The 20,423-nt window shown below is 46.1% G+C and overlaps 1 protein-coding gene and 1 pseudogene across 6 annotated transcripts in view; both read right to left on the bottom strand.

Annotated features, from left to right (window-relative positions):
• Positions 1-20,423, bottom strand: part of LOC132662065 (small ribosomal subunit protein eS25 pseudogene) — an 82,925-nt pseudogene that overhangs the window by 1,259 nt on the left and 61,243 nt on the right. The window lies entirely within an intron of this gene.
• The window catches only part of PC (pyruvate carboxylase), a 100,962-nt gene that overhangs the window by 52,965 nt on the left and 27,574 nt on the right, over positions 1-20,423 (bottom strand). The gene's annotated exons all lie outside the window — the stretch shown is intronic.

Here is a 20,423-nt window from a genome sequence, read left to right as displayed (position 1 = left end):
TGAGAGGAACTGAGAAGACCTGGGCCCGTCTAGGGTCGGTCAGAGGAGACTGGGGAAAACTTCCAGTGGCACTGATGCCACTCCCCACAGGACACTTCTCCAGCTGCCTCTGCTCATGCTTCATTTCTAGCACATGCAGATCAGGCAGAACAGTAACCCTCACAGGTGTTCCTGCTCCTCCAGATAGAAGCTGCTTGAGACGCGGCCCATGTCTTACTCAGCTCTGCCTGCGGTGAGCATTTCACAGGACCAAAAATATCACCACCGGCGGCAATGGTGGCACCGTGTTTTCTGTTGAGCCCAGCACAGCCTGCCTAGATGTCTCTACCAGCAGTGGGGACACAGAACGCCTGAGGGACTGAGGAGTGGTCCTTGCCCTCAAGGCATTCAGGGCCAGGGAAGACACTAGACATGTAAAGAAGTGAAATGAATTGCTCAGCACGGTGACTACAGTAAATTGCATTGTATATGTGAAAGTTGCTAAGAGAGTAGATCTTGAAAGTTCTCATCACAAGAAAAACAAATGTGTAACTATGGATATTAACTAGACTTACTGTGATCACTTCACAATACATACAAACATTGAATCATTTCCCTGTACCCTTGAAAGTAGTATGTCAATTATCCCTCAATAAAGAAAAGTAAGCGAAGTATGGCGGGTGCTGTCATATAGAAATAAGTAGGGAGGGTGAGGGCCTAAGAAGCAGGTGTCAGGTCTAAGCTAGGGGTAGGTGAAGGGGGAATGGAGTACCCAGAAGGGCATCACAGAAGGTAGCCTGAAAGATGAGGAGAGGGACAGGTGGTCTGGAGGGAAAGGAGGAAGGGCAAGCATCCAGGAAGAGGGAGCCATGTGACGGGGACACCACCTGGCTTTGCGTGTTCACAAGCCATGCACACAGCTTGGCGTGGCTGGGGCGGCAGGTGCCAGAACAAGGCTGGGGAGGATGACGAGCTCACTGCATCACAGCGAAACATAATCATCTGTGCCACGGCTTTCAATCTAAGCAGAACATCCAGCATCAAAAACTGCAGCAATTAACTTTCTATACGATTGTAAAACACTGCCAAGGCCACCAGTTACTATTATTTCCTAGTTTGGGTGTTTTGTTTTGTTTTAGAAGAACAGAAGTGGGGGGTAAGGAGTCAGGGTCTGACTCAGTTAAACCAATGGCAAAGATATTCACTGCTGTTCTGGTTCATGGGTCACTCAGATGTGGAAACAACAGTGTAGACCCTGGGTGTGACAGACCAGATTCAGCAACTCCAAGATGGAACTACCTCTGTCTGTGCTCTGCTCTGGGGGTGGAGACGTGGCAGACAAGAGGCAGATCTTGCATCTGTCCCACACCACCAGGGCAGCTGGACCCCTCTAATGGTCTTGGTCCCCCATTCTTCTATATCACCCCAAATCCAGCCCCAGAGGCATTAAGGTTCTACCACTTCTATGAAGCAAAGCGGGAAGGTAGAATGTCTTTCCTTCATTCAAAAGCTTGTAAGGAATGTCCACTGGGTAATGAAAATGATGCTAGGTGCTCTGAAGAAACAGAGGGAGAGAGTCACCCCCAGAAAGAAGCAGCAAGCCACTCGTTTTGACAGCAGCTCCAGGCCAATGAGCAAATGCTTCTGGACTGACCCAATTCAACCCTGGTGTTAATGAGCTTCACAATTTCTAAGACAGCCCCATTCCCTTCGTCCTCCCCACAACTCCCTCTTTCAGTACCACAGCTGGAGCTTTGGGAACGGTGTTCAATGTATAACTCACTCTTTGATTTGGGAGTTTACATGACCCTTTGAACTTTCCTCTCCTGGTCTATAAAATGCAGAGTGATCTGAGTCATCTTGTAGAGCTTCTCTGAGAACTTAACTAGGTCACGTATTTTGGAAATACCTAGGAGAGTCTGGCACATTAGAGCTGCCCACAAAAGTAACCCCAATGGTCAGCCCTTGTGATAGCAGCCTTAATCCTTCTCTCTTCCCCTCACACTCTGGGGCTCAATATAAAAGGTAGAAACACAAACGCAAGTGGAGGGGGTAGGGGGCAGGAACAGTGTCAGTGCCATACAGGATGATGCCTGGAAAGGGAACTGGATCGTGTATCAGAAAAATCCTGGTCCTACCTCTGCTACCACTGATCAGTGCTGTGCCAAGAGGCAAGTCACCGTGCACTCCGGGCTGCAGTTTCTTCAACTACTAGGCCAGAGACAGTAAGACCAGTCCTTCTTCACAAGAACAGTGTGAACAAAAAATAAACAAGAAATCTCTACTGCAGTGCACTGTGCTACCAAAGCGCCAGGCCCTATGGAGACTTGGTCTAGTTGAGGAGAGAGTCGGCAGGAGGGTTAAACGACAAAGTTAAGTCAATGTATATAGTAAGACAAGCATCAAAAAGAATAAAACAGTGAGGAACAAATATAACAAAAGAAGTGCAAGACTGGTACACTGAAAACTACAAAATATCACTGAAAAAATGTGAAGACCTAAACAACAACAACAACAAAACGCCTCATGTTCATGGATCAGAGACTTAACACTGCTAAGATGGAATACTCCCCAAACTGACTCAATGCAAAAGCCCTGTCAAAACCTGCAGCTTACTTTAGTTGCAGAAATTGACAAGGTGATTCTAAAATACATACAGAATGCAAAGGAAGCAGAACAGCCAAAAGAATCTTGAAAAAGAACACAGTTGAAGGATTCACACTTGCCAATTCCAAAACGTAATACAAAGCCATAGTAAACAAGATAGTGTGGGACTGGGATAGGGGACACATAGATGAAAGGAATAGATTTAAGAGCCCATAAGACCCTCATATTTACAGTCAACTGATCTTCAGCAGGGTACAAAACAACTCAACAAATGGTGCTGTAACAGTGGATATATTCATAAGCAAAAGAATGAAGTCAGATCCCTACCTCACACCATTTATAGACACAAAATGGATCAGACTTAAACATAAGGGCTAAAACTATAAAACTGTTAGAATAAAATATAAATCTCTGTGGCCTTTGTTTCTTAGCTATAACAGAATAAGTACAAGCAACCAAAGAAAACAGAAATAAACTGGCTCCATCAAAATAAAAAACTTTTGTGCTCCCAAAGACACTAAGAAGGAGAAATGACAACCCCATAGAGTGGGAGAAAATTTTTCCAAATCATATAATCTTATCAGGGTCTAATATCCAGAATATTCATTAAAAAAAAAATTTACAACTCAAAAATACAAACAACTTCACAAAAATGGGCAGAAGATTTGAACAGACATTTCTCCAAAGAAGACATACAAATGACCAATAAGTACATGAAAAGATGCTCAACATCATTAGTCATTAGGGAAATGCAAATCAAAACCACAATGAGATACTACTTCCTACCCACTATGGCAGCTATAATCAACAAGACAGACAATAACAAGTATTGGTGATGATACAGAGAAATCAGGACCCTCATACACAGCTGGCGGGAACAGAAAATGGTGCGGCCACCTTGGAAAACCGTGGAGTTCCTCAAATGATTAAATACAGAGTTACTGCATGACCCAGCTATTAGATACATACACAAGAAAAATGAAAAGACACGTCTACACAAAACATATATACAAATAAGCACAATGGCATTGTTCATAATAACCAAAAAGTGGAAACAACCCAAATGTCCAACTGGTGAATGGATAAACAAAATGTGGTATATCCATCCTTACAATGGAATATTATTTAGCCAAAGAAAAAATGAAGTACTATTACTTGTGACAAAGTGAGTGAATCTTGAAAACATCCAAATTTAAAAAAGCCGGAGACAAAAGGCCACATATTATATGATTCCATTTATATGAAATGTCTAGAAGAGGCAAACCCCCAGAGACAGAAGGTAGATTAGTGGTTGCCAGGGGCTGGGGGTCACAGAATGACTTCTGATGGGCACAGGGTTTCCTTCTGGTGTGATGAATATGTTCTGGAGCAGTGGTGTTGGTTACACAATACTCAATATACTAAAACCACTGAAGCACGCACTTTAAAAGGGTGAATTTTATGGACTTCAAGCTGTACTACAAAGCTGTAATCATCAAGACAGTATGGTACTGGCACAAAAACACACTCAGATCCATGGAAGAGAATAGAGAACCCAGAAATGGGCCCACAAACGTATGGCCAAATAATCTTTGACAAAGCAGGAAAGAATATCCAATGGAATGAAAATAAATACAGTCTCTTCAGCAAATGGTGCTGGGAAAACTGGACAGCGACATGCAGAAAAATGAACCTGGACCACTTTCTTAAACCATACACAAAAATAAACTCAAAATAGATGAAAACCTCAATGTAAGACAGGAAGCCATCAAAATCCTCGAGGAGAAAGCAGGCAAAAACCTCTTTGATCTTGCCCGCAGCAACTTCTTACTCCACACGTCTCCAGAGGCAAGGGAAACAAAAGCAAAAATGAACTACTGGGACCTCATCAAAATAAAAAGCTTCTGCACAGCGAAGGAAACAATCAGCGAAACTAAAAGGCAACCGATGGAATGGGAGAAGATATTTATTTGCAAACGACATATCAAATAAAGGGTTAGTATCCAAAAATCTATACAGAACTTATCAAACTCAACACCCAAAAAAACAATCCAGAGAAGAAATGGGCAAAAGACATGAATAGACACTTCTCCAAAGAAGACATCCCGATGGCCAACCGACACATGAAAAAATGCTCAACATCACTCATCATCAGGGAAAGACAAATCAAAACCACAATGAGATACCACCTCACATCTGTCAGAATGGCTAACATTAACAACTCAAGCAACAACAGATGTTGGCGAGGATGCGGAGAGAGAGGATCTCTTTTGCACTGCTGGTGGAAATGCAAACTGGTGCAGCCACTCTGGAAAACAGTACAGAGGTTCCTCAACAAATTAAAAATAGAACTAACCTATGACCCAGCAATTGCACTATTAGTATTTATCCAAGGGATACAGGTATGATGTTTTGGAAGGGGCACATGCACCCCAATGTTTATAGCAGCACTATCGAATAGCCAAAGTATGGAAAGAGCCCAAATGTCCATCGACGGATGAATGGATAAAGAAGATGTGGTATATATGTATACAATGGAGTATTACTCGGCAGTCAAAAAGAATGAAATCTTGCCATTTGCAACTACATGGATGGAACTGGAGGGTATTATGCTAAGCAAAATTAGTCAGAGAAAGACAAATACCATATGACTTCACTCATATGAGGAATTTAAGATACAAAACAGATGAACATAAGGGAAGGGAAGCAAAAATAATATAGGGCACCTGGGTGGCTTAGTCAGTTGAGCATCCAACTTCGGCTCAGATCATGATCTCATAGTTCGTGGGTTCGAGCCCCGCGTCGAGCTCTGTGCTGACAGCTCAGAGCCTGGAGTCTGCTTTGAATTCTGTGTCTCCCTCTCTCTCTGCCCCTCTCCCACTAGTGGCCTGTCTCTCTTTTTCTCTCTCTCTCTCAAAAATAAATAAACGTTAAAAAAAAATTTTTTTTAAAGTAATATAAAAACAGGGAGGGGGACAAAATATAAGAGACTCTTAAATATAGAGAACAAACAGAGGGTTGCTGGAGGGGTTGTGAGAGGGGAGATGGGCTAAATGAGTAAGGGGCATTAAGGAATCTAGCCCTGAAATCATTGCTGCACCATATGCTAACAAACTTGGATGTAAATTTAAAAATAAATTATAAATAAATAAATAAATATAAAAGGGTGAATTTTATAGTATGTGAACTGTATCTCAAGTAAAGCTATTATAAAAATACATTTTTAAAATTAATGCACGTTAAACCTTCTTAAGAAGTTAAAATCCTTGGACAAACAAAAATTTTGTGTTTGCTTCTTAACCACTAATCAGTAGTCTATATACTCCATGACCTCAGAGAGTCTTCTAGGAAGGAGTGGAGAGCTTTTTGTAAGCAAAGCAAATTCAGTGCTGGGTTACTGTGGAATGTGGTACCCTCACTTACATTTATTAATCTGTTTTAAGATAATAATAATAAATACCTTATAGGCTAACAAATATTTTTCATACAACTAGATTTTTAAAAACACTGGGAATGGGGCGCCTGGGTGGCTCAGTCGGTTAAGCGTCCGACTTCGGCTCAGGTCACGATCTCGCGGTATGTGGGTTCGAGCCCCACGTCAGGCTCTGTGCTGACTACTCAGAGCCTGGAGCCTGCTTCAGATTCTGTGTCTCCCTCTCTCTTTGCCCCTCCCCTGTTCATGCTCTGTCTCTCTCTGTCTCAAAAATAAATAAACATTAAAAAAAATTTTTTTTTTAAAAAACAAAAAAACACTGGGAAGAGTGGTATTGTTTTACATTTTTTTTTAATCTCTTTAATGTCCAGCTTAATCAAAGATGCTGGATTTTCAGGGTACCCGGGTGGCTCAGTCGGTTGAGCATCTATCTGACTCTTGGTTTCAGCTCAGGTCATGATCCCAGTGTTGTGGGATCAACCCCCACATCGGGCTCCAAACTGAGTGGGGAGCCTGCTTGAGATTCTCTCCCTCTGCCCCTCTCCCCCACTTGTATGTGTGTATGCTCTCTCTTCTTCTCTAAAAATAAATAAATATTCTTAAATAAAAATAAAAAATAAAAAACAAAGATCCTAGATTCTCCTATCTGTGCTTCTACATTCAATCTGTTGTGATAAGTCATGCTTATGAAGAAAATCTGGACAACTCGCCCAGGCATGTATTTAGCAAAAGGGAGGAATATTTTAATAACAGCCTTTTCAGACAATTGTGGATACTCCTGTTTGATTCTACACCAAAACTTGACCAACAGTAGTTAATGATAACATGAAACAGGAAACCCTATGAACTTTAATGTACTCTGTTAGGTTTAAATCCACTGGCCCATCTTCAAATATAAATGGGCCTTTTACCCAACATAATTTTGTTGCACACTAGTCATTTAGAAAATACTGGTTCACTGACTCATGCTGATCTTCAAGATGTGGACACATTTTATAATAAAATGTCAAGATACCACATGTGTAATATTACCACCAAGATCATCAGAAAAGTCTAGGTACTGAAAAAAGCTGCCAAGCTCATGATGTTGGATATAAGCTTTCCAAAATTCCAACCGTGGCGCCACAGTTCTAATTTTGCCATTGGTAATAAATGCTATTAGTTGTTTTCTCTGAAGCAACAGGTTCCCTAGAACCATTTTTCAAGAAAAAGTCTGTCAAATACCCAAGTCTGAATAACCACAGCAGCCAGTTGTGCTTTCAAGTAAAAACAGCATTCCCTGGAAAAAGTGGCTAGTCCAGCTGGCAACCCAAAGAACCCCAGAAGTGCTTGTCCTCAAGCCAACAAACGTAGTTCAGCCTGCGGAGCGCCTTCCCAGTTTATCACACAGAATATTAAGGACGCGCACACGCGCAGAGAAGAGTTAATGAAATGGCTCTCTTTCCGTAACCATCCTGAAGTGACCTCTGAAAATGGTTTGCTACTCACTTGACCCAGAAAATTCCACAAAATCATACAAATTGAGTGTTCAAATCTTCCTGTTCACTTTAAGAACACACATGAGGGGTGCCTGGGTGATTCACTCGGTGAAGCATCCGACTTCAGCTCAGGTCATGATCTTACAGTTTGTGAGTTCGAGCCCCGCGTCAGGCTCTTTGCTGACAGCTTGGAGCTGGAGCCTGCTTCGATTGTGTGTCCCTCTCTCTCTCTCTGCCCCTCCCCAGCTCTCTCTCAAAAATAAACAAACATTAAAAAAAAAAAAAAAAAAGAACACACATGAAATTGCCTAGGCCATCAAGGGTATGCATACCCGAATAGCCACCAAGTATCTGAAAAATGTCACTTTGCAGAAGCAATGTGTGTCATGAGGTGACTCAGCAATGGGTGGGGTTGGTAGGTGTGCCCAGGCCAAACAGTGGGGCTGGACACAGGATCGGTGGCCCAAAAAGAGTGCTGAATTTTTACTGTACATGCTTAAAAATGCAGAGGGTAATGCTGAACTTGAGAGTTTAGATGTAGATTCTCTGGTCATTGAGCACATCCCGGTGAACGAGGTCCTCAGGACGCAGCATAGAACTTTCAGGGCTCATGGTTGGATTAACCCGTACAATGAGCTCTCCCTGCCACACTGAGAGGATCCCCACGGAAAAAGAACAGATTGTTCCTAAACCAGAAGAGGAGGTTACACAGAAGAAAAAGATATCCCAGGGGAGTTAACGAAATGAACCATCTTCACTGAGGTTCCTCAAGGCCACTCAGTGAAGCCGGCTCTATGCAACGGCAAGCGTAAGGAGGCTAAGGGCTCTGTGCCCCCCGCAACCCCCCGCCCGGGCAGTCTGCTGCGGCTGCCCTGACTCCTGCAAAGGCACCAGCTTTGCCCACCTTGGCTTTTGCACCATGGGTGCAAATGTCAACACAGTGGAAAAGACAAGTCATCTCCTGGTATTATTGTGAAAATCATCCTGACTCAGGGACCCCCTTGAAATGGTCTTGGGGACCCCACTTGAAGAGACACTTGTCTTGGAGGCCACTTCCTACAGACTGGGAGAAGGGAAACCAACTTTAAAACAACCTTCTTCGCCTCGTGACCTAAGAAGAGGCAAAGAGGTGAGCAGAGAATGAGACAGGATTCCTGTTCTGAGTCAGAGCAGGAGAGCTGACTCAGCGCCCTTTCATTGACAGCCTGAAAGGGCCTGGGAGTTTGAGCGGGAAAGACTGCTCGCCTCGGATTTCAAAAGCTTACAAAGGAGCTCTTTCCCCGTTTGCTCTCCGCGCCCCCACACCACCCTTCCATTCCTTTGACCCCAACACAGAAGAGGCACCTTCAATTCTTAGGACTGTCCCCCCTCCTCCCCCGTTTCCACACCAAAAAGGGCCAAGTGGCAACCGCGTGCAGGTGGAGGAGAACAAGGAGGCAAACGGAGAGGAGAGCAGCAAATCCCATCCCCCGCCTTTGCCAGGCGGCCCCCAGCCTGGGCTCACCCGGCATTCCCACCACATTCCCTTCCTGCGAATTCAGAGCAGGCCTAGATTCCTGCCAACTAGCTCCTCAACTCAATGTGAACACACAGTTCTCCCCGCTTTCCCTGCTGCCACAGCTAGGGTCTCCTGGTAGGGAAGGCCCCTTCTCTCAGCATCTCGGTTCTTACTCCCACCCACAGAGACGAACACAGACCCCCCGGCTCACAGCCCCAACCTTCCACGATATTCAGTAGAACGTGAAGTGAGAGTGAGATCGGATTTCTCATCCTAGACGTGACTGCTGCAACAGCCCCAGCAGAAAAGCCATGGGCCTGGGAGTTCCAACTCGGAAAACAAAGCGCCATTCAGGCCCTGGGGACAAACAATAGGCCCTTATCCTCTTCTGTGGTCTAGGCCAAGAGCTGCTAAGCAGAGCTGGCTGGGCCCAATGACTAGCCCTTGGGCAGGACCACACCTAGGATGTGTGGGCCCCAGGCAAATATTTGGGGGGGGATCTCCTCCAACACAAAAAAAACTTGAGTCACTCACACTTTGCGTTATCAGCACCATCGTGGCTGCGCGATCTCACGTGATCCTACAAAAGAAATACTGTGGCCACCGGTGGGAGCTGCCCTTCTGGAACCGGGCCCAGACGTGCGACCTTGGGACAACCTCTTAGGACATCTGGTTGTCCCCGCACAGGGCAGAGGGCAGAGAGACCCCAAGGGGGCGATGTGGGTCCCACTCCTTTTTGGGAATGCCGAGCCAGAAAGGCACCGGAGGTGGGACACAGAAGATTCAGAGGGAGGTACTCCCAAGGGCGGGACCCCTGAGGTGTGCCTGGCCTAAGGGTGGCACTGGCCCTCGGACACAGTCACAGTCATGGGCTTGAAGGGTTAAAGGGCTGCCTTCAAAAAAAAAAGAAATCTAGGAACTCAGAGCCCGGTGCTTCTTGTTTCCTGATCACCAAGCCCCTGGGTGACCCGAACACGGCTCCGTCCCCTCCACCTACACTCATCCCTGCCTGGTCTCGGCGCAGGCAACAGGTAAGACACCACGAAGCAAGGCCCCAAGGAGACTTTACTGGGAGTTCTTGGAGGGAAGGACTCAGCCTGGTCCAAAGTAAATGGCTGACAAATATGAGGAAAGAACAAGCCCAGATAACCCATAAACTGACGATCCGCTGCCAGGCAAGAGAACATTTGACTCAACTTAGTGACACGAACAGACCCTGCCCCCTGGGGGCACCATGAGGTGCCTAGGATCTCCGTGCCACCAGAGGTCCTAGGGTGTGCCAGCTAGAAGACGCTCACCAGGAGCCCGACTCTGCCAAGGAGGGGGAGGAGCTGGGGGGAAGGAGGGTGCCACTCCCGTTCACAGCTAGGTGGAAAGCTGGAGTGGCCAAAACTTGCCTCAGGTTCCCTGTGTTCTGCCAAGATCCACACCCAGCAGCTGCCTACTGTGGAGGCAGATAACTGCCCGGCCCGCCCTGCCAAGGCGCTCTCCTTCCCCACCACGCTCTCCCTCGCAGCACTTTTCACGGCTGTAATTAAACAGTAACAGGCCTTCTGCCTGTCCTCCCTGCTACCAGGCCACCGGGGCTCCATCTTTGTGGTTCCCTGCCGTGTCCAGCAGGGAACATGGGGCCCGGAACACAAGTAATCAGTCTGGGGCCGGGGGGTGGGGTGGGGGCATGCAGGTCTCTCTCAGCCACACAGTGGCCCCTGGGGGTGAAGACCAGCTGCAGACCACTCCGCGCCCAGTGACCACGGACACCAAGGGCTCCAGTGGTGATTCGCCGTTCAGCCCAGCCCACTGTCTCCACTTAGCCGTGGGCAAGCCAGGCTCATGGCTGCGGATGGCCTGCTCTGCTTGTTGCTGAGCAGTTTTACGCGTGTGGTCTGTGCTCCTAACAAGGTGAAATAGAGCCTAACCTCCCGAGTGACACGGCTGGCTAGAGGCAGCACGCAGCTCAGCCAACTGCCAGGCCTGAGACCACGGCTTGTTCCCCCTGGCAGCCCAGACCTAGCAGAGCAGGAAACCAACAGGCACAGGGTAAATGTCTGTGGCAGTGATAAGCCATTAAGGGGGAGACACAATACTGCAGAATGTCCAGGGGATTGCGTGGATCCAGAACATCTGGATCCCAGGCCTCGTTCTTCGTGACCATCTGCAAAATGAAATCCCTAAATTCCCTCGGGATCACATGTGAGAGTTCTGTGCTTGCCGTGAGGATCTATGCAAACGGGTACAGGTTTCCAGAGATGGGCCTCACCTACTTGGGGTCAGAAGGGAATGCAGAACTGATAACCTGAGAAAAGAGGTCAAGTCTGAAATTCCAGAAGGAAGCTCCTAGGAAAACTGGAATAGGCCCGGAGGGCTGATTATCCTTAATAGCAGTCGGTGTGTCTGCTGTTTGTTCCCTGCTCTCAGGTTTTGTCTGGTGTGTGTGTTTCGCCTCAGCTAGGCCGAAGCTTCAGATTAATTAATCTAACACCTAAATACATGTGTGTCAACTGCTTGGATGGATGTAAGAAAGTTACCAATAAGGGGAAAGGGTCTGGAAAACTATTGGCATTCCTGTGTAACAAGGCAGAGATTATCTTTTGGCCTGCATTTGGGTGACCCAGGGCAAGCAGCGCCTCAGCCATCAGGGACAGCAGGGCTCACAACTAACAGCCAGCTGTGGGGAGGGCCTTTGGAAGTTCCAGGAGGGCCTCCAGCTACAGGGAGGGGAGAAACTGGAATCCTGTCCACTCTCCCCTAAGTGACACGTGTTCTTACCCCTATGGAACACCCACCATCCACTGCAAAATCTTGACTCCAAATGCCAACTCCTTCCCTGGCAGCAGCCTGTGAGCGCTCCAGCAGGTAAGGAAAACAACAAATGAAATCCTCTTTCCTCCTCCTAAATAATTTTGCATTAAAGGAGAATTCACACAAAGGCAATTAGAATTCTTGTCTCCACCCGCAGCTCCTGCAGAAGGGGGGCATAAACAAACCACCAGGCCTCACGTCTACTGGAGTCTATGCCTATGCCGCTGTTAACATTTCTACTTCTGACGGTCTCTTTTGGCGGTGTGGGTGAGAAAAGAAGATGGGTGGGAAGATGAGAGGCAAAGGAATAAATAAATAGAATGAATAAAAGGCTTCTCCACCCCTGAAGCTTCCAGATGTTCGGCTCGCCCTAGCCTCAAAGCAGAGCCCCAGCCAAGTGGAGGCCCGCAGCACTCCCCGTCTTCTCCCTGCAGACTCCTCTATCCAAAAGGGCTTCTAATGTGGCAGCTCAGAGAGGAGACAGACCAAGCCCCACAAGCCTGCAGGCCCCCAGCGCCCACATAAACCAGAGGGTTTCAGGAGAGGCCCTGGAGAAGACTCAGACAATCCCGGCACCATGGACCCAAATGGGCCATCTCAAGCCACCAGGTTAGTCTCAAGGGGTAAAATGAATGAAGAAAATATTTTCTATTTTCAAATTCCCCCTTCACTCATACCCTTAAAGAGCATCTTTGAGGAACTTGGGGGAGGGGCTTCCTGTGTGCTATCAGAGGCTCCCCTGAGACCTCCAGGAGCTTGACAAGCTGCAAAGAAACAGAAGCCGATGCTTGGGGAGGGGGGAGGTAGTGACAACAGTGGAACAGGCTCCAGGCCAGAGGCAGTGAATGGGCCAGTCCTGAGGATCTGTGTGCTAGGAATAGTAAACAGACAGCAAGGAGGGGGAGGGGGCTCTAACTCCCAATGCCGAGGGAAAAAATGAGGCCTGGCAGTGAGGGGCCTGGCCCAGGCTCCCCCTTTGAATGAGGTCAGAATCCAAATCTAGGCCTCAACTCTTTGGGGAAAAGATACTGTATTACTCGGGAGGAACAGGAGTTTATAAAACAGGCATCAGGTCAAAGGCACATCAGTGACCCAAACTTCTGCAAGTGATACTGGTTTGAGAATGCAGGTTTCCACAAAGTCTGGCACAAGACACTCGCTGAGTGAATATACAGATGAATGGATTCAGAACAAGACTAGTTCGATCCGCAGTAATCAGACTAGCAGAGACAAAGACAAAGTACGTATGTAAGTAATCTGGAACAACGAGGCTCACTTTACCACGGGCCCAGAATACACCACGCCACTAGCTGGGGTATAGAGGGAAGGGGAAGGGAGGAGGGGCAAGGCAAGGGAGATGTGTTCTCAGACTCCACACGCCAACAAGACAAACCTCAGCCTGCACAGTAGATACCCTAAACAAAGGTGCCAGGCTGTCCACCCAACAGGGCCATCAGCCCCAGATCTCAGAATACGGGGCTGGGAGAAATACGGGGGAACAGGAGAAATGGCATGGACCTAAAAGCAGGCGAGGCACACGGACTGTCCTCCAGGGACCTGTTGCAGCTTCACAAAGGACCAAGGGCCAACTCTTGGCCACAGTTTCCTGTCAGCTCCAGGCTCTGGAAGCCACCACTATGTTATCACCATACCCTCCTCCAGGCAGCCTCACCGGTGGCTCTCTTCCTCCTGCAGGAGAACTCTGACCACCTCGGGAAATGGCACTGGGCCTGGACTCACATTTGTTCACTGCAGAGAAATAGGACGGAGGCAACGTGGCCAAGGACAAGATGCCTTAGCCGGTCGGTGGCTCGACTGCCCCCTGACTGCATCTACTTATACCCTCGCCCCCGCTGTGTCACGAGGAAGACAACCCACTCTCACTAGCGCATCGAGGAGTGTGGCAACAACCTTGCTAAAAACTCAACTGTTTGCTAAAAAAACTCCTCCTTTACATCTCTTCAAACCCTTGGGCAGGATTATCTTTATCTTCACTTTAGCCTTAAAGCAGCAGCATTCTAGAGATGAAATAAAAGCAAAAAGAAAACAGAGACCAAGGATAATTTTGTAAACCAGAGAAGGACCAAGATGTTCTGAGCAAAGAACCCTGCTTCTACACCCTGGGCATCATGTCAGATGCTGGCAGGGAAGGGAAAATAAAAGCAGGTGAAGGCTTCTCGAAGGACATCAGCACAGACATGTGCTGGGCCAACAGGAAACCCTGGGCCATTGAGAGAAAGGAGCAAGCATGTGGCCTTCTGGCGGAGGGCTGGCTGTGTCGTGCTCTGTCAGCAGTGGCACAGCAACAGGGCCGGCGTGTGGCCTGGGTGTCGGGCCAGAGAGACGAGTCTGAAGCTGAGTTTTGCTACTCCATCACTGCACAACTTGGGGCAAGGCGATCACCCCCAGGAGCCTCAGTTTCCTCAAGGTAATACCTTCGACCTCCAGAAGAGACCACAGCAGAGCAGAACAAACGTAGCAGCCGTTATTATTTCGCTGCTGATTTCTTTTATATAAATTTAGTTCTCCACAAGGGGGGGGAAAAAAAAATCAACCAGCAGGTACAAAACCACCCAAGAATTCTGCTCTCATTTTCCCCACACTTTGGAAGACCCCCTGAGAATTACAGGCTGACAAGGCTCTACAAAGAGAAAGCTGCCAACCCCTATACATCATTTACAAAGGGGTTCCTTCCCTAACCCCCGGCTCAGTTAAACAGGAAAAGGGAGACCCACCATCTTCCTCATTACAATTCCCCTGTGCTTGTGAATGAGGCTATGCGTCCCTTTGTCTGCATCAAGCCCACCCAGAATCTACGATCCCAGAATAGACTTTCTGAAGAAGGAAGGGGGTTCCCGGCAGTCTTAATTTAATCAGAGTGGGGAGGCACTTGAAATCTAAATAAACAGAACGATGACAAGAAGGATGAAGAGGCAGCTATAGATAGATGTACTTTTCATTCAATGAGCACCTGCCCCAACTTCAGATGAAAACACGCTTTCAGTCTTCAGTGTCAATCAGGCAAAGCAATAGCCCGCAGCCCTGGCGGACGTGCATCTACACCTCCAGACAGAAGTGCCTGCTTATCCTGTGCTCTACCCTTCTTTCCTGTCTCTGGTCCACATCCCTCCATGGCTGCGGGTGACGTGGGTATGAGTTCTTTGCCATCCACAGGAAGCCGAGGGCCACTGGCCTCTCCATCCCTGAGAAGGCCTGTTAGTTTTGGCCTAGGTCCTAGGCTCTACCTCACCCTGATGAACTGTCCTGTCCAAGTTTGCCGTTAGCCAAAACAGGGGTTTCAAACAAGGACACAAGGAGTATGTGAGCATCCTCACTGCTGGAAAATAACTCCCAGGGCCACCTGGGTGGTTCGGTCAGTTAAGCGTCCGACTCCTGGTTTCGACTCAGGTCATGATCCCACGGTTCATGGGACTGAGCTCCCTGGTGCGCTCTGTGCTGACAGCATGGAGCCTGCTTGGGATTTCTCTCTCCCTTTTTCTCTCTGCCCTCCCCGACTCGCGCTCTCTCTCTCTCTCTAAATAAATATATAAATAAACATAAAAAAATAACTCCCAACAGAAAAGCAAGGTACAGGTGGGTCAATAACATCAGCTGCTAAATAGACAACGGCCTGTCACTGCTGCCACGTCTCACCTCGATCGAGGTTGCTGAGCCATAAGTGCAGCAGAGAAAGGGGACCACATACCACTGTGGCAAGAAGGCAGGCTAGTGAACATCTCTGCCACACACACAGAGAAAGGAAGAAGTCTTGGAAGTCTACTGCTTCTTTTCCACAAAGGAGCTATGTCACGGATGAAGGCTTTAAATGGGTCGCAGAAAAACACACAGCTTCGGGATTCAGAAAAGCACGAGGCAAAAAAAAAAAAAAAAAAAAAAAAAAAACCAAGGGAGAGAAAAAAAAAAGGTAGGAATTAAGGGGGCGTTAACTTGGCAGAACAAATGGCAAACACCATATATTCTTTCTTCTTATTTGCAAACCAGACAGACATGATCTTCGGACAAGAGGACAATAGCATCCTCGTGTTCTCTGTGTCAGAGAAGGTGTCTGAGAAGCTATTTGGAAAGTGATGAAGGCCAAACTAACTCAAGAATGCAGAGATGATAATAAAAAGAAGGATAGGGCAGAAAGAAGCTCCTTTTCATATTCAGAATTGTCTGGAGGCTTCTGAAAGCTAAAGGCCACAGTCTAGGCAAGACCATTATCTGAATCTTGCTTATAATTAGCAAATATCACCTTTGTGATCAGAAAAGGCAAACACACTATTTTCTACCTGGAAAAAATATATACCCAGATTATAAATATAAAATGTAGAACTCTTACTGAAAGACACATAATTTAAGGGGTATTATCTTTTTTGAAACAATCTTGAGCAAAAGGTAATTACAGCTAACCTGCAATTGTCCGCACTAATGAAATGGGAATAGCAAGCATAGGTAATTCAATAAACATTTATAGTGTACTGTACTTCTTAAATGCCTGGCATAGTGTAGGAAGTAGAATTTTTTAAAAACTATCAAGTCATGGTAAGTTGATAGGACCCCAGAGTAGGTACGTGACCAAAGAGAACTGTTTGGCACATGGGCCTAATAATGTACATACAACATACAGGTGCACTGATAAAGAGAAGTCTAATGTGATATGATTAAGCTTTCAGGTTGCAACTTTAAATTTTTAGTTTTTCTCCCACCATTTTAAAGCACACAATTCAGGAGCACCTGGGCAGCTCAGTCAGTTAAGCATCCAACTTCGGCTGGGGTCATGATCTCACAGTTCGGGAGTTCGATCCCCCCGTCAGGCTCTGCGCTGAGAGCTCAGAGCCTGGAGGCTGCTTCTGATTCTGTGTCTGTGTGTCTCTCTCTCCCTCTGTCTGCCCCTCCCCCACTCACGCTGTCTCTCTCTCTCTCTCTCTCTCTCTCTCTCTCTTGAAAATAAACATTAAAAATTTTTTTTAAATAAAGCATACAATTCAGTGGATTTCAGTACTTCACAATGTTGTGCAGCCATCACCACTATCTAATTCCAGAACGTTTTCATCATCCCAAAACGGAACACAGTACTGTTAACAGTCACTCCCCAATCCCTTGTCCCCCCAGTACCTAGCAACTACCAATCTACTTTCTGCCTCTATGAATTTGGACATTTCATATAAATTTCATATACTGTATAGCCTTTTGTACTAGCTTCTTTCACGTAGTATAATGTTTTCAGGGTTCATCCATGCTGTGGCATGTATCATTCCTTTTTATGACTGAGTACCATCCCATTGCATGGATATAACATATTTTGTTTATTCACTCATTGGTTGATAAGCGTTTGGGTTGTTTCTACTTTTTGGCTATTATGAATAATGCTGCTATGAACATTCATGCATATATGACATTTTAAATATATAATTTTTTTTCAACGTTTTTTATTTATTTTTGGGACAGAGAGAGACAGAGCATGAACGGGGGAGGGGCAGAGAGAGAGGGAGACACAGAATCGGAAACAGGCTCCAGGCTCCGAGCCATCAGCCCAGAGCCTGACGCGGGGCTCGAACTCACGGACCGCGAGATCGTGACCTGGCTGAAGTCGGACGCTTAACCGACTGCGTCACCCAGGCGCCCCTAAATATATAATTTTTAACCGTCCAGGCTGGCCTCCCTAGTTATGCTTTAATTAATCAGACTATTGAATCCAATAGTCTGACTCCAGAGCTCGACTCCCAGTCACACGGCTGGACTCCTCTCTGTTCCCATGGAAGATAACAGCAGCCCAGAAATGTGATAGATGGCAGAAGAAAGCTGCAGAAATTTGAAAATCATTGACAGTCAATATACATGAAGCACTTAGCTGCATGGACAGAAAACCACCTGACTGAATGTATTCCTTCCCGTCCTCACAGACTAATAGAAGGAAGATTATAGATAATCAATGGAAAACTCTACAAGCTGACCTTTAGAATCCTGTACTAAAACACGCTGCTGTGAGGCTAAATGAGACCACAGGACGCCGAGTGGGAAGCACTTACTCAACCCCCGGCATACAACATGCTTTTGGTAAAGGTTCATTTGTCCACGCAATAAAGAACAGCGCTTGGGGTGCTAACTTTGAGTTCTACTCTCCCCACTAGGAAGGGCTGGATGGTGTCAAACCTACTTAAGGTGATAGAGTGGTGATGAAGGCAGGAAACCAGAACATGGGAAACAAGCAATATTAGTAGAATCAGGCCTAAGAGAAAGAAGAGAAAATATGTAAAGAATAGGAGAAACTTACATGAAGGAATAGGAAAGGAAGTCTGAGACAACAAAAATAGAAGAATTTACGTCTAAATTGGCCCAGAGAACAGACTAGTGGTGTGTGATGAGCACAGCATGACAGGCAAATACCAAAGGGACTAAAGAGGGCAAAGACCACCCGGGAGCAGGAGCAGAACCACCAAAGAGGTCTGTCCTCTAAAATGTGTAGGCAAAGTAGGCATTGAATGAAGTCACATATGAAAGTACATTGGAGATGGTAAGGTACTACAAAAAGATGATCATCTATCTGTATGTATGCCAATAATAAGTAGGAGGATTCTGGGAAGATGACAGAATACGAAGTACCAGGAATCTGACTTCCCTCCTAGACAACAACTGCGCTGGCAGAATCTTTTGATGTTACTATTTTGGAACTCTGGAGTCTGTGGAAGTCTGGAGTCTTCAATTTCCATGGAAAGTCTTAAGGGGTAGATTGCAGTTAATTTCTGTCAATTTCACCTCTTAGCACAGTAGCCTCTATGCATTCCCAAACCCTAGCCACAAGGCAGGCAGCTGTGTGCATGTTCCTGGAGCAGAGGACACACAACATGCTGGGGCAGGGGTGGGCAAAGAGGACCCGGACCTCCAAATAAAGATCTGTGTTCTGATTACTGGCTACTGTTTCTGATCACAGAGGTGCAGACAAAGAAGTGCGTAGTCACGGTTACTGCACTTCCCTCCGTTGTCCTAAGCCCCCTACCCCTCCCATGGAAGTGACGGTAGGGGATTTAAAGGGCATGTACCCTCTTTTCTCCCCTTCATGGTTTACTTTTCTCCCTTTGGGAAGCCAGATGTTAAAGACTAGTACATTCAGAAACAACGGCTCACACAGAATTGGAAAGTGACCATGCATGCCAGGAAAACAGAAAACACTTGAAAGACCTTACATATACACCCCAGGCTGATGGCAGCCTACAGTAATTTAGGAAGACAATAAATAAAAACAGACTTTTCCCTGGGGAAAGGGAAGAGTCTGATTTCCAGAGTACCACACTATTAGAATAAAATGCCCAGTGCTCAACAACAAAATCACTAAGCATACAAAGAAACTGAAAAGTATGGCCCAAAGGAAAAAATAGAACTGCCCCTGAAAAAGACCTAATAGCTGATATACTTGACAAAGACTTTAAAACAACTTGTCTTAAAGATTCTCAAAGAACTACAGGAAAATGTGAAAAAAAAAAAAAAAGTCAAGAAAATTATGTGGAAAGTATCAATAAAGATATAAAAAAAACTAAAAAGAAACTCTAAAGCTGAAAAGTAAAATAACTGAAATGAAAATTTCACAGCAACAATTCAAAGGCAGATTTGAGCAGGCAGAAGAAAGAATATGTGAACTTGCAGACAGGACAATGGGAATTATCAAGTGTGAGGAACAGAAAGGAAAAAGACCGAAGAAAAGTGAACAGAGCCTAAGGCACCAGTAGGACACCAGCGAGCACACCAGCATATACACTGTAGGAGCCCAGAAGGAAAAGAAGAGAATATTTGAGGAACTAATGGCTGAAAACATCCCAAATTTGATGAAAAACATGAATACAAACATATAAAAACCTCAACGAATCCCAAAATGAAGTCAGAGACCCACAGCAAGACACATTATAATCAAGCTTCCAAAAGACAAAAACAAAGACAATCTTGAAAACAGCAAGAGAGCAGCAAATTGTCACATACAAGGGATCTTCAATAAGGTATTTAGCAGATTAATCATCAGAGACATTGGAGGCCAAAAGGCAGTGGAGTAATATATTCAAAATGCTAAAAGAAAAAACCTATCAACCACAAATCCTGTATGTGGCAAAACCATCTTTCAGAAGTGAGGGATGAATTAAGATAGTCCCAGGTAGGGGCGCCTGGGTGGCTCAGTCAGTTAAGTGTCCAACTTTGGCTCAGGCCATGATCTCATAGTTCATGATTTCATCAGGCTCTCTGCTGTCAGGGTGGAGCCTGCTTTAGATCCTCTCTCTCCCCTTCTCTCTGCCTCTCCCCACTCCTCTCAAAAATAAACATTTAAAAAAATAATAACTCCAGGAGCACCTGGGCAGCTCAGTCAGTTGAGTGTCCAACTTCAGCTCAGGTCATGATCTCATGATTCGTGGGTTCAAGCCCCACATCGGGCTTTACACTGACAGCGTGGAGCCTGCTTTGGATTCTGTCTCCCTCTCTCTATGCTCCCACCCCCTGTTCGTGCTCTCTCTCTCAAAAATAAATACACATTTGGGGCACCTGGGTGGCTCAATCAGTTAAGCGTCCAACTTAGGCTCAGGTCATGATCTCATGGTTCATGAGTTCAAGCCCCGCGTCCAGCTCTGTGCTGACAGCTCAGAGCCTGAAGCCTGCTTCAGAT

The sequence above is a fragment of the Panthera onca genome, chromosome D1 (genome assembly GCF_046562875.1).
Source record: "Panthera onca isolate mPanOnc1 chromosome D1, mPanOnc1 haplotype 2, whole genome shotgun sequence".
In the NCBI taxonomy this organism is placed as follows: domain Eukaryota; kingdom Metazoa; phylum Chordata; class Mammalia; order Carnivora; family Felidae; genus Panthera; species Panthera onca.
Note: the sequence above shows the minus strand (reverse complement) of the source record. Positions and strands in the feature narration are given on the sequence as shown.